The sequence below is a fragment of the Halyomorpha halys genome, unplaced genomic scaffold, assembly GCF_000696795.3.
Source record: "Halyomorpha halys isolate HHAL.00 unplaced genomic scaffold, Hhal_1.1 Scaffold157.1, whole genome shotgun sequence".
Lineage (NCBI taxonomy): Eukaryota > Metazoa > Arthropoda > Insecta > Hemiptera > Pentatomidae > Halyomorpha > Halyomorpha halys.
Genome location: NW_027114029.1, coordinates 1,847,743 through 1,861,691, shown reverse-complemented (window position 1 = coordinate 1,861,691; position 13,949 = coordinate 1,847,743). Strand labels below are relative to the sequence as shown.

At 32.5% G+C, this 13,949-nt stretch overlaps 1 long non-coding RNA gene across 6 annotated transcripts in view; it reads right to left on the bottom strand.

The window, feature by feature from the left end:
• The window catches only part of LOC106678711 (uncharacterized), a 263,439-nt gene that overhangs the window by 168,858 nt on the left and 80,632 nt on the right, over positions 1–13,949 (bottom strand). For all 6 annotated transcript variants that reach the window (XR_010844478.1, XR_010844480.1, XR_010844479.1 and 3 more), the window contains one exon: positions 8,043–8,085. This is a non-coding gene — a long non-coding RNA (uncharacterized lncRNA). The remainder of the gene's footprint in view (positions 1–8,042; positions 8,086–13,949) is intronic.

Here is a 13,949-nt window from a genome sequence, read left to right as displayed (position 1 = left end):
ATAATATATATATATATATTTTTTATTTTATTATTATTATTATTATATTTAAGTAGTCTCATTAGAAGACACACCCAACGAAAAAGTTAAATACGCAGGACTATTTAATACCTCTTGAAAATTCTAAGCTTTCTTCAATTAATTTAAAAAAAAATAATAGTATCATCGTATAATCCTTGAAAGGTTTATCAAAATCGGAATAACTGTTCGATCCATTGTGCCAAAACACAAATTTGACCACAGATGACACACGGCACCATAAGACAATAAAATTTAAGTAATTTATTTATTATTGGCCACCTCTTCATGTGGTACACTACTGTTACTACATAAATAATATAGAATTAAAATTCGTGAAAAAGAGTTACTATTGTAAAGGGAGTCAGTTCCGAAATTTGGGTTTTTACAAAATTAGTTCATTTAGTTTTTAAGTGCCTCCACTGTGGTACAGGTGATTTACTACCATTTAAGCTACTTAATACTGTACACAAGAATAAATGCCAGGATAGATTCCAAGATATCACATTAGAGGCCAAAAACCAGATGCATAGGCATAATCAAGAACGATGCGAAAGAGCTGATACAGCAAATTGGAGGGCAGTAGCCAAAGACAAGCTGGCGTGGAGAACGCTGGTTCGGGCGGCAAGATCCACAAGGTTTAGGGCCAAATAAATAAATAAAAATAAGCTACTTAACTAATGATAAAACTGACAGAAATCACAAATCTGTCAATTCATTTTTCTTAACACTGTCTTCAAACCTAAATCTCACTACAGATAAAAACATGTCATTTTACTGCTTTTGGAACCGTCAAAGAAAAGATAATAATCGCTTTTAAGTGCATGTCAGCACTGCATATGTGAATTTATATCAAGTGCAAACTGCAACACTAATAGTATTAGTATTATAGGTGCGAATGTGTATTTATTTTATTGTTACTTAAATTTTTTTTAGTTGATTATATTTTTGATATAGATGCATATTTTTATTTATATATCTTGTTAGTAGTTTCTTTTATTTCTTTATTATTTTATTTTCAATTTTTTTAAATCCCTTTAATCCAGTAAGGAACTATTGTTATCATTTACATTTTTTTTATCTTTTCTTCTTCTATTTCTAAATATATATATATATTTTGTATGAATGGATATTTAGCACTAATACTTAATGCCCTCAATTTTTGGCAGATAATTAATTCTCTTCAAACCAAAAAAAAAAAATAATAATATTAGTATATAATTTACTATAAAGCAGATCCTAGAAGACTTAAATCAACGGAGCTATATGAAACTCTAATGGCATCTGTCTAAAAATTAATATGTTCAATAACCTCGACAAAAGTAATTACATGAGGAGTTGACCGTCATTTAACATCCCTCTTGTTCTAAGTCCAATTAGCATTTCTATAATTAGCGTGAGTAGTTAATATCAACAGTGAAGTGATAAAGAGTCCGCAGAGAAGCTATCCTCCGAACAGATTTGAGGGGGAGCAATAAGGCGGGCCGACTGGAGAATATAGCTGACCAGGGGTCGTGGCCCCATATTTCACCCGGGCCTTTCTCTATTTAGCGGCCCTCGGCCCTCGTGTAGATCTGTAGATGTGTCCCATTGTTCGACATCTAGCCTTAATGGCTGGTCTTCTTTATTGCTTACACGAATAATCGTGTGTCAGGCCCCACACGAAAGTCCCCTATATAATTGTCAATCATTATCCCAGGCAAGGGCAATCTCCTTTCCGATATACCGAGTCTTTTCCAATCCTTATCTGATCATTCCTCCTTGCTATCACCCCTTCCGATCTGTTCCCGCAGTAATTAAACGGACCTCCTCATTGCACGATCATCGGGAGAAACAGAAGTTTGGGAGTTCGCCAAAAGACCGCTATCAGTGTAGTAAAAGAGGACTCTCCATGGAAACTTTTATTAAACAGCACAACACTATGATTATTTCTCTACATTTTAGATCCTTCAGAAAAAAATCTTTTTATCGATTGACGCTAAATGAATGCCGCACTTTTAATATCTTTATTACTTTATAATAAAGTTAAAATTAATCATTTTTTGAATGACCTACAGTAATGGAGGTGTATATAATGAAACAATTACAAATTAAACTCAACATTCCCACATTTACTTACTGCACATTTAGCTTATACGTGGTTATAAATTTCAAGAACAAAAGGAAAAAATCAAACCAAATAATAACAATAATGTAAATGTGCTTTCTTAACTACTTCTTCAAAAAAAAAATTATTTAGATGATTCGGGGGCCATAATGGGAGAGTTATGGAAACAATTAGTTTTATATAAATATTTTAGTAAGGCACTCTTCTTCTATCTATCGAGTTTGAGAATAATAGATAATAGATAGATAATTCTTTATTCTGTTGTGTCTGCCGAGGTACAACCTTCGAGATCGAGTAAACCTTCTGTGACATTGTATTATAGGAGTATTTTTTTTATTTTAGAAAAATTTCCAAATCATGAAAAGATTTTAATTTGAAACTAACATTTTTTGGGGGATAAATTTTACTATCGTACCATCAGCTTGTGATCACAATCTTAAAATAAATTTGCAACTTCTTAACAGCCAACCAAGGGTACCTAATTGTAGTTCGCTTAAATAAAAGATAATATATATATATATAGATCTCCCGTTTCTAATCTTTTTTTTAAGCTAATCCACAGCGAAGGTGATGTTTGCCTAGTTATCTACATGTGACCAACCTATTCTAACCATAGTTAGGGAGAGGGGTCAAGTTCTTCATTTTATGTGACAGCCACTTAATAAAAAAGTATACGCTCCCAGGCAGGATTCGAACCGGTGCTCGAACTCAGAACGATAGACCTAAGCCTGAGCATCTCAGCTACGTACACCCCTTCCAATCCAAAATCCTCCGTAAAATCCGTCACAAAAAACTCATAAAGACCTTAACATCCCATTTGTTTGGCCCGAAACTGATATACTTCCATTCATTTCAAAATTCTTAACCACCCAAACCTATCACTTCTTAATCGCTCATCCTTAACTACCCCTAATAATCCTCTGAGGCCTCTGAAAAGAAGATGGCTCTGAATCCCCTATTTTATAGTAGTGATTTAAATGCCACCATTGAGTAGTTCCTTTCCAAGATTATCTCGTGTTCTAAAACATTTATCATATTTATTATAAACTTAAAAAAATGTTTTTTAAGTAAAAAAAAACAAATTTTTTTTTTGGAAAACAAAAATTGAAATCTTAATTTCAACCACGTTTGTAAAATCTCATCATTGATTTCAAATAGAGATTTTCTCTCACAAATATAATAAACACAACAATCTATCATCATTTTCACCTTAAATTCACAGCCTTAAAATTTTTCAAACTAATCCACAGCCCCTTATTAAAGAGGGGGCTGGGCGATACCTCGCCACCCTGACTGGTGCATTCCTGGTGAAAAAGCGAGGAGCCTAAGAGATGAGAGAAAGGAATCAAGGAGTTATACGAGGTTCATTTGACCCCGTAAAACCCTCCACTTTATTATAAGGGAGGCAGTACAATAAAAATAAAGCTCCCCGGAGTGGGGGAAGGTAGCGAGGGGGGATTAACACAACGTCATTAACTTGCCTGCGATGGGGGCACAGAAGAATTTAAGATAACGGCCAAGAAAGGGAGCGGCTAAGGAGAATAAGAAAACCAACACTTCCCCTATACTACATCTAAGCGGGAATTTCACTTCGGATTTAAAATTGAATCTACTGATTAAATCTCTGCTCTAAGATGCCTCCGAGAAGGCTAATATTATTAATGGTTCTATCTAGCTTATTCTGTTCTTATTTTAGTATCTTTTCAGGGTCTAAATAGGTACCCTCAAGATTGTCTTAGCGATTTAAAAGAGATAATACTTGTTCCGACAACGCCAATTATTTCTGAGCTTTCTCTGCTGCCCTATATTGACTATAAAAAAAACCTAAGAAACATTCTCTTACAAATCCTAAATACAATATTATTTTTTCGATTACTCATATTATAAATTTTAGTATGATAAGCATCCTTTAAAATGATGGCTCCTAATAGTACAAGAACCGGGAAGAAAAAAAGAGTTATCTCACCCCCTAATTTTTTATTACTTCAATGAAAACTATGTATAATTACTAGTCAAAATTGATGAGTCTGCCAAGTATAGGTAGGGGGATTAAAAAATGGTGGATGTTTCAAAACCTTAAGAAAACATTGATTTAATAAATGTGGTAAAAACTACCAACAACACTGGAAAATCTAAGAGAGCATTATTTAAAGAAGAGTAAATTTGCTAAAATATTAGCCCTAAAAGAGCTATTTACGTCCAATAGTTCTCGAAATATAACTTTTTAAAAAGAAAAATTTCTTAAAAATCTACTGAAAGATTAGTAGTTAGTTAATTTAGTAAATTAAAGCTAGTTTAATAGACTATAAAAAAAGCTTCTGACATTTACCTTCGTAGGAATAGTAGTTTTCATGATATTTGCTAAAATAAATTGATTTATAGTCGTTCGGACAATAAATTTGATTTATGAAAAACTTTATTTCAGAAACCATTGAACGTACCGATGTCTACTAGCGCCCAAATTAAAGCTAGTTAAATTGACTACAAAATAGTTTATTATGTTTATTCTTATAGGAGTAGTAGTTTTTATGATCGACAAATTAAACTCACAAAATGTTAATTTCTAGTGGTTCGTATAAAATGTTGGATTTTTGGAAAATATATCTCTAGATCCATAAGAGGCACATATATCTGCCAACACTCAAAATAATGGAAATTTAACTTACTATAAAGTAGTTTATGACACTTATCTTTGTAGGGTTATTAGTTTTTATGATATTCACATATAACCAATTTATTTTAGCAAATCTCATGTAAACTATTACTCCTGTGAAGATAAACTTCTTTATATCTCATTAAACTAGCTTTAATTTGAGTGCTAATAGACATCTGTACGTCAAATGGTTTTTGAGATATAAATTTTTCAAAATAAATTCACTAACTACTGATCTTTTAGTACGTTCCATACAATATTTTTATGAAATGTTGCTTTTTAAAAAAGCTATATCTCGAAAACTATTTAACGTAAATAACTCTATTACGGCTCATACTTTAGGGAAATCACTCTTCTTTAAATGACGTCCTCTAAGGTTTTCTGGTGTTGTTCCTACTTTTTAAGATATAGAGCTCAGAATGAAAAATTAGTTTTTTTTATCTCTTAGAAACAGTCGCCATTTTTCATTCCCCCTACCTATACTTGGCAGACTTGTCAATTTTGACTATTAATTATACATAGTTTGCATTGAAGTAATTAAAAATTGGGGTTAGATAACTGCCCTTTTTCTCCTCTTGGGCTTTTGTACTATTAGCGGTGGTCCGTGTATCACAGTTTGAACGCTAGATCACTGGGTCCAGCACATATTTTTTAAATATCTATTGATAGAACTTTATATTAATTATATTTCTTGATGTTTGGGTGTTTGTAATTAATAAAATAATTTTAAATATTTTCCATTTAAAGACTTTCGACTTAGTGATCCGAATTCTTCTATTAGTTGCAAGTAAAACTTGCAAAATAGACTTGAGGAATAAAAATTCAAGCTGAATAGCGAAATATTACATACAAATGTGATAACGGCACAACGCAACAAAAAGTTGTTTTTATATTATATTGTGCATATAACAACGACACTACCAACCATCTGATATCTAAACAGTGATCTATTTACAATTTATTTTAACCTAATTTATAGTTAACCTATTCACTAACCACATCTGCTGAGTGTACATATACGTATACAAATGAAAAAATAATATTGGTTAAAAAATAAATAAATGTCACTGATCGATTAAAAAAAGCAATGAACGAATCTAATATTAGAAAAAAAATCAGCATAGGGTTTGATTAAAGGAACTTATAAATTCCTCAGATACTGATGGCATCAATAGAATCTCAAATATGAAAACAATATAAATTCTTGTGTAGCAAGAATAACTACGACCATTATTTAGAAAACTAACTATGATACAGTTACCAGTGACGCGGCTGGGAGAGAAGCACTGACTGAGTCTTTGCCTTAATTTAAAGACTGTATATTGGTGCCAATATCTATTTATTTATTTTTAAATTTAGTTTAATTCTCTTTATTTCGTATATAAATTATTTTGTTATTATTTAATTAGCTTAAGAATATTAAATATGATTTATATATTTTTTTTTACATGTCATATTTGTGAAGAGCGGGTGGCTCAGTGGTAAGTCATTTTGATACTAACTAAACACCATCTTAAAAATATGGCTAAATGTGACAGATAATTATTTTCTGTTTTACTGTAGCCATGAGGATCCACCAAGACTCATGAAGTGAACCCCTTAATTAAGGGAGTATTATTCTGACCGAATCACCTCCTTGTACAACCCTTGGTCTAGTAAAAGTACTTCTTTACAAAGTATTGCACACCTGAGCCTTCATGGGTTGTAGTGGTACCGATTTATCTTATTCATTTTTTTAATATCATATTTGTAATTTTTTCATTATATATTTTTTTTATTTTAGGGATTCTATTGTCATTATTTAGATTTATTTTTCGTTTGCTGGTTTTTCTGTATATATGGTATGAATTAAAACTTAGAATAGAAATACTTAGAAATTAAAATAATTAAGTAAAATTAAATAATTTTACATTTACACATGTACGGATTGATCAGTATGATACAATTCTATATGCCTAAAAACATGGCTATCTTATATTTGTTCTGAGGAATAAATATAATAGAATAAACTACGATCGAAGAACATTCTATGCGAATCTATTTTTATTATTTTTTTTTTCACCAGTTGACATCGTTGTTTAGAACAAGGACAGTTCCCCTTACGAGGAAAATTAATAAATTTATGAGCCTCATACCGTTACTGCAATACCTTTGATATTCCGTTCCCCGGTCCCGATGAGAGAATCCAAGATGGGAGGGGTGCCGGCGTCAAATCCTGTTATTCCAGCAAATCTGGCGGAGAAGAGACCCCCTTTTTATGCCATCCGTTATCAGGCGATATGAAATCCAATCTTCCACCCTCAGCTGGCTCAGTGAAAGAGCCTTCACATGGATCCTCAGAGCAGACCTCTTGATGTGATTTATCAACGATGACAGTTTACCTCATCCTCGATTCCTCCCCCTCTGTCAATAATCCAGTTTACTTCTCTTATTGGTCCTCCACATTTTCGAATATGATCGATTGGTTCGGCTTATTAGCATAATCGCAGTGAACAGAATTTACGAAAAATAGCTCTTATTCCTTTCTTGCTGAGTTTTAATTATTAAAAATTAGGAGGTCTTGTCCTATGTTCGATTTTAAGCACCTGCTCTCTTTCTCATTTTTCTCTCTCAACATACCATAATTTTATCTTTATTATATTTTATTATTTTCTTTTATACTTTAAGAAGATAAAATAGTTCCTACATTTACTAGTTGTCCTCCAATTTTGTAGATATTTGTTTAATTTTGTAGGCTACTTAACTTTTCAAATGGGTGACTTCAATCTGGCAGGCGTTGTATAGTTTTGTATAAAAAGAATTACTATAATAAATTGTATCCAAGCTGAATCCCAAATTTTCTTTTGAATCAATATATTTAGTCAAATCAAGCTATTTTTTTTTAAATTTTCCATTAAATTTTAAAACTTTTAATTACAGATTAACTTAACACTTTTATAACTAACTTATTACACAATATATTTGTTTTCTAGTAGTGTAAAGTAAGGTGCATGTGGATGTGAGATGTAAATTGATATTTAAATCGTCTCTGAGGATGGCTAGGTTGGCCGAAACGTTAGACATTTAAAGTAATAATAAAAAATCCTTGAGACTTAACTACTTGACAAATTAACAATATAATAAATTTTATTTTAACAATCTCGAAGAAGTAAAAAGATTATGTAAATAATAATTACTTCAAACAACTTAAAGTCAGATTTTTAAAGCTCTTTTTAGAAATATCCAATAATCCAAAGCAGTATTAGTAGTAAGAAAAATACTAACCTTCTTAAGAAATGCTATGAAGACATTCAGCATTTTTCGTCAACTGAAAAATAAAATAAAAAAACTGATTAATGACTTGGGAAAAAGAAACAAGAAAGGAAATTGAGAAAAATAAATAAAAAGCAGAGGCGAAAGAGCGGAACGGTGACATCGCCGTCACGTGAGGTGACTAATTAAAAATCACAGTTCCAAAGCCGAGGAGCAAAAGTTAATTATACAGTGATTTATAGCCTTGATTAGGGCAACCCCCCCTCGATCCATGCCACCAACTTTTTGCATACATCACCGAATATTGCATTTGTTTCGGCCATTTGCTTCTTCCTGCCTTCTCGCTGGTTCTTATTAGCTTCTGGTTAGGGCACTTTCATCGACTTCGAGATTGCCTTGGATAATAATGCACATGGTGGTTAGTGATATTTATTTCAATCAGATTATATAACACATCGATTCATTTTAAAGGCATATTTTTTTATAGACTTTCTAATTACAAAAAAAATATAGAATTTTAATGCATGGACTTTAATATAGATCATAATCTTAATTTAAAAGAAAGTGACTACAGCATTAATATTACTTATTCATGTTTAAATAAATAAATTGTATCTAATTTAAGACTTAAAACAATCTATACTTCTTTATAAGTCCAATGTTTCGGCCATCCTCTAGAACAATCTTAATCACAGTCAATTTACAATATTCTACTTTATCACTATTATAATTTACAGTATTATGATAAAGTATAAGTAGACGGCCAATTTACACCATTATACTTTATGATAATAGTGTTAATTGAATGTCATTAAAAGTTTAAATGTTAATGTGAAGAATTGAAAAAAATGGGGTAATTTTGACTAAAATTATTGACCTGGGCGGAATAGCCTGCATAAAGTTTTTGAAATTTATGTGGTAGTAAATATGTATTATAGATTGTCCTTGAGGATGGCTGAATTGGCCGAAACTTTAGACTTTAAATCGGATCAAATTTATTTTTTTAAAACACTAATAACTTGTCTCAAGAAAGTAAAAAGAATATGTATAAAATTACTTATTGATTTATTTGAACAACATCATTTTTGACATAAATCGTCTTGTATTTGTGGGAATACAATAACTTATGCAATGCATAATGGGAATACATTATAGCGGTCCGTTGTCGTTGGTAACGAATCTAAAGGTTTTTTTAATCATTACATAGAGGGGGATTCATTTCACCTAATCCGAGGTTTAGAAATATGGTGATTTAGAAGATATATGTGAAATTGGAAATAATGTACTATGTATGTAAACAGCCTTAATTTTAAAAAAATAGTAAATGGGGCCACTACTGTAAAGGAGTGTACATCTCTTACTCTTTGAAATCAATGTAATATTTTCGGTTATCTTAACAGTTGATACACACCGTTTGCGTTTATCAACCATCATTACAGGACGAATCATAATGTGAGTCTCTTCAAGAAGACAAAAATAGTTGGTATAATAATAAAGCTGATAGTACAAGAGCCCAAGAGGAAATAAAAGTCAGTTATTCAACCCCAATTTTTTATTATTTTATTGATAACTATGTATAATTACTAGTCTAAATTGATGAATGTGTAGTAAGGAGAAATAAAAATGGCTACTGTATGACAACGTTAAAAAAAAAAATCATTCGGAGCCGTTCATCGATAAAACAAAATATTAGTAATTTTATCGAGTAATTTTATTAAAATATGAGCCCTAGCAGAGTTGTTTATATCCAATGGTTCCAAGATATTGTTTTTTAAAAGCACAAATTCAAAAAAAAAAAAAAATGCACTAAAAAATCTGTAGTTGGTGAATTTATCATGAGAAATCTATCCCTCGGGAACCATAAAACCTACACTTTTTTTTTCCACCGAGCTCTTGTACTATGGGGAACACTAATATATATGATAGTATATTCTCTTTGCAAAAGATGGCTTATAATTTGAAAGTATGTAACGGTTTGTTTTTAAGAATGTAAAATACATTAAAAGTGATTTCTGAAAAGTAAATTATGACATTCATTACTCTTAGGCCTTTCGTTCACTGGGGGCGGAATCTTGCGAATATAGAAGGGAGGAATTCGCGCAAATGCCATTCGTACGAAACCGTGCCAATGTCTATCGTACATTGCCTCGGTGCGGATTCTTAGTGGACAAGATGGATCTTCAGGACGGTTTTCTGAGAAGAATTTTTCGTTTTGGAATTAACACCTTAGAAGTATCATGTACAGGTGATATTGACGAAGACGGAAAATATGGGTGAATCACATTTACGCAAAAACAAACAAGTTCGTTGAATTTTCTCGTTTGCGCCATGATCTTCACTGATTGGTGATAACAATCACTTCTTCTATTTTCAAATGAAAAGGACCCATTTCGATGCATTTTTGAAGTTTCTTTAAAATTACTTTTCGCAATGAAATCCCAGCAAAACCGGATCGGTTAGCACTTTCCACCAGTTCAGACGAAAACTGACGAAGTGGACGCAGTCCTCCACCGAACCATGTGTTTGGATCGTTCGCGCGAATTCGGACTCAGGAATTCGCAGCTTTCCGCTCCTAGTGGATGAGAGGGCTTAGATAGTTTTCTGGGATTTAGTTGTGAATGAGCGCAAAAAAAGACTGATAAAAGTACTGTCACTTCAAGAAGTTAATTTTGAAGAAATCTCAATAATGTATCGAAATGTGTCCTTACTCATTCGAAAATAGGTGAAGTCGTCGTCGTCGTCGATGAGAGGCATTAGAGCGAAGATATGACATAATCAGATTTACTTACAGTATTTTTTGAAAATGACTAATTTATTATTTTACCTTTAAACTTTTTTTTTATTTTTTTAAAATAATTATATTAAATGTTTCATATTTTATTTTAATAGTTTTTAACTATTTAAGTTAGTTATTTAACAAATCTAATCTCATAAGTGTCATTTGACGTAAAAAAGTCCTTAACGGTATTCCTCATTTGTTTTATAAACATATCATATTGGGGTAGCGAGTTTGACTATACCCTAATGGTACAACAAAGTAACTTTCGAAAACTGGGTTAAACTAACTTACGGTATAAAGGCTAACTTTTCAAGGCCTCGCTATATTAAAAAGTATTGCAGTGGATATTCGAAAGGTTGGCAAGGACGTGTTAATTTTATATCAGGGAAAGAAGTGGGAGGACCGTAAGAAGGGAAGAAAATCGAAGTAGGGGGGCGTCTTAATGGGTGGAGGCTGAGTGTGGAGGCGCAGTTTAAAAATCAAATAAATATTCATCAGTGGGGGTTAATTTCCGCGAGGATTCGGTGGGGGGGCTCCTAGCAGGAAGTTCTACCTTAGGTTCTGCAGTTGTAGGGATTTTCTCATGGATCTAGGATAGCGTGAGGTGGTTTTTGTTCAGTCAGTCACCTTAGTCAGTGCTGCACCCAGTAGTGCTAAGAAAAATAATTTTAATTATAATATAATTAATTAAGTAATTTTAATTACTTGATGAAGTACAAAGTAATTGAAATTAATAATTACAGGAAAATGTAATTGCAGCTGCTTTATTCCCAATACTACCATCCAGACATTACGAATCATACTTCCTCATTATACTATTAATGATTTTGATTTTGTAACATGTTCTCAAAGTTCGGACTTTTCAGTTTAATTTTTAGTAGAATCAGATACATTTTTTTTTTACTCAACTAAAAGTTAATTAATATTGACTTAATGTTCTGATCAAGAATTAGTAATTATCAAAAACAATAAACCTGTAGGACATGTTCAAAATAATTCAAGTACTATTTAGTATTCAATAGCACCTACCCAATAGACCTAAGTAATGAATAAATGGCTAATTTATCTTCATTGTAAAGAATAATTTTATTATTTATTTCAATCAATATAAGTTTTAATAAACGGTACAAAGCAAACTTTTTTTTTTTTCTGACCTAGAAAAGATAAGAACAACAAATGAATATATACAAAATAAAGAAAGCAAACTTAAAAAATACAATCATCATATCTATAATGCTAGTATTTTGCAATGTGAGTGAGGAGCATATTTGGAATCATGGGCAAGTACATGATCACAACCTTATGATTTAAACTAACCTGGACAAGCGCGAATGACCTAACTAAGAAAAAATTAAACGTGCAATGTAGTTGAGTGAACATTTCAAGTTCCATTTGACAACTTAACTATATTATCTATACTTGATTTTTTATTGGAACAAGTAAGCGACCATTGCTTAAGTTGGTCTCAGGCGAAATAACTGAAATTATATAAATATATAACTGAAATAATATATGAATCAAAATAACTAAAAGATTGATACATGAAAGGAAAAATTAAAAATGAAACCTCATAAGTGTGATGGAATGACAAGGTGAGTATAATAATGGTAGTAAACTTCATCAGGGAAGAACAGCTACCAAATATGGGTGAATGAAGAATACTTAAGAATGTTTACTAAATATAATTTACATGGTTCTTACACAACTGACCATATTTGAATTTAGAGGACCTGATACCCAAGCGTGGATCCTACAATACTTGTTTAAAAAGTGGGTTCGATTCCCACTAGGGTCAGTTGTTAATTATGCGGCGGCCCCCGAGAGTTGAATCTTGACATTCCCATTCGGGGCAGTATAGGTCATTGGAGGAACCAAGTGAGTTTAAGTGCCATCTAGTGACTTCATCACGACTGCGGTGGCGCTGGTTGGGCCTGGTCGATTTTTATTTCTGAAGTGGTCTCATGAAATGAAAACTTGACCTCCACCAGGGGTAGAATAGGATGGTCCCAGTAGATAACCTCTCCGCCCCCGTAAGTCAGAAATTACCACGAAGGGTCCCACCAAATCACATTTACCCTTCTTCGTAAACCATCGTCTTGCCCTACAGTATCTTTTAACAATACCCCACTTATGCCTGTTGAACAGATCCGTTACTTAGGACTAAATCTCGACAAACGACTGACATGGGAATCCTCATACAAGACTGAAAAGACAGGAAACTGCTCGTCGATTCCGACAATTACTTCATTTACTTGACAAACGGTCCAAACTTCCAATCCATTACAAAAGACTGATCTACATGACTATTATAAGGCCTATTTGGACATACGGAGTTGAGCTATGGGGCTCCACTAAACCATCTAATTCCTCTCGAATCCAATCCTTACAGTCCAAAATCCTTCGTAAAATCCTTAATGCTCCTTACTTTGTCACAAATCAAATCATCCACCAGGACCTCAATGTCCCCTATGTTGCCGATTTGGCCAGAACCAGATACCAATCCTTCCATAATAAACTTCCCAACCACTCAAACCAACTCGTTTCTAACCCTCTTCTCCTTCACTACCTAATAATCCTCCTAGGCGTCTGAAAAGAAGATGGCCTCGTGATCTTCTCCTTTAGAAATGTTTTTGGAGTTCTATCAATGGGTAGATTCTCCACATGTTTTTATCATGTCATAATATCACTTACAGCAAATTTACTTGATGTGTATATATGTATACAGTTGAAAATATCAATAAATAAATTATTAAAAAAAACAAAACATTTTTATTACTCGTTGGTAAGTAAGAAAATCTTATATTTTGAGATTTAAGTATTTCTTTATAAATTCTTGCCCCTTGTAGGATTTACTCAATTAATGAATTTTGATTATTACCTTATAGGAAGGATTGTAGTCGGTTACACTAAATGTTAATTTTTTTATTATATATGATCCAGAAGGCTATTCTCACGGGAGAAAAGGGGAGCATAAACTCGAGAAACGGGAATAAAAGTGGTGAAGATTGATTTAAAACGAAGGAGAGGTAATGCACTAGGAAATAAGATGCCGTCTGAATGAGATGGATATTGGTAGTCGAGATTGTTTAAAGAGACTCGGTTACAAGGATCGACGACGCGCCTTCTCCCCCCCCCCCCCC